Raw genomic sequence first — 1845 nt, forward strand, 5'->3', positions numbered from 1 at the left:
TACACGGTGGACCCTTTTAATAGCACAGAGCAGAAAAGGCTTTAAATATCTACAATAAATAAGTCAATCACTAAAATAGTAAAATAGGTCCACAAATGATAGTTGTGGACCTTGTGGCTTGTGGTCTTTCGTGGCAGTGGTTGGTAAGTGAAAATTTTTCAATAATTCTAGTGACACACTTTGTCACGAAATCTTAGTGACATCAGTGGCGGCATTACAGACAAGTCAGGTGGTTACAGGATCACATAACTTGGGAAAAAAATATATTATATCTAAACTAATTAATTGTGATTACTTTAATAAAAATTTTGAATATCCTGACTTAAGTATTACAAAATTTTGGGTTTAATAGAAATAAGAGTAATGCTACTATATTCACAATATTTTAAAAATAATTTTACAACAAATCTAATGTAATAAGCTGTTATTGATTCTAATTTGAGTCAAATACTAATATTATTTTTTTACCCACCAATAATAGCTTTTTACATAAGATTTATTGTAAAAAAGTTGTAAACGTAGCATTACTCCAAAATTGATTTTGCTTCCAAACATAATTCTTAATCCCTATTTTTTATAAGCTTAAATAACAAAAATAAATATTAGCTCAAATAACAACAAATATAAACCAAACAAAAACAAGATAAGACCAAACATCAACAAGTGAAAAAATTATTCAACAAAAAGCCTATTATAAAACAAAAATATATAATTTGTAACTTTGCTCAAGCTATTCAATAAATTTAATTTTTATTTAAAAAATGGTACCAAGAAAAATATTGTGGTAATTTAAATTTCTTAATGACCACCCTAAAAAAAATTCCTAGAGCTGCTACTGCTTAACATAACAAATAGTGAATGGTGGAGGAAAAAAAATTGTATGTTGATGTAATAGTGATATACAGCTAATTTAAATTCATAAAGAAAACTATGCAAGTGTGAATACATGTAAAGGTAATTTTGTTCATTTTATATATATAAAAGAAAGACCTATTTTAGTCCACACATAGGAGAGAGAAAATGGATTTTTAATATAAAGACACAATACAAACTTCACTAAAAAACCAATATAGAAATTTTTTAAAGAGAGATAAATATTAGACAATTACTCTTTTTTTAAGAAACAAACATACCCATGTTAATTTCTTTTTTCTTTTTTTTAGAATCAGACACACATGTCACAAACAAGGGAGAGAGAATGGTCTTCTAACACAAAGTCACACAAGAAACTTCACTCAAAATCCAAAGTGACTTTTAAAGAAATATGAGGCAAACTATAGTACACTTAACATATCATTTTAAGCAAAATAGGTTTATCGTTTCTTTTTTTGAAAAACAAACATATACATGTAAAAAAGAGTGAATGAGGTTGTAACATACAGTATACATTTGAGGGTAATGTGTATATTAAAAAAATAAAAATAAAGATAAATTACAAATTGTATTTCATTAAGGGCGTAAATGCACTTTTGGTCCCTACATTTTGAGTCTATTTCTATTTTGGTCCCTATTTTTTTATTTGTGAGGGTCCCTTTTTGGACAGTGTCCAGGCCCAAGTTGAAGCAAAGACCCTGAACCTTTTAGTTGTTGTTTAAAGGGACTGGGCTTAGTTCACCGTAGCTAAATGGGTTGTTTACAAACCAAGTCGTGCACAGAGCAAGAATCCTACCATACGTACATACTAGCAAGCAAGAATATATATATATATATATATATATATTGAACAACAAGAAACAATAAAGGAACAATGTAATAAAGAGAGAGACAAAATAATTTTTAAGGATCCTTAAAACACTGTGAAATATTTCATTACTTTTCTTAGTTGTAAATTACAATGTGTTCACT

This window comes from Quercus lobata, chromosome 9, assembly GCF_001633185.2.
Source record: "Quercus lobata isolate SW786 chromosome 9, ValleyOak3.0 Primary Assembly, whole genome shotgun sequence".
Classification (NCBI taxonomy): Eukaryota; Viridiplantae; Streptophyta; class Magnoliopsida; order Fagales; family Fagaceae; genus Quercus; species Quercus lobata.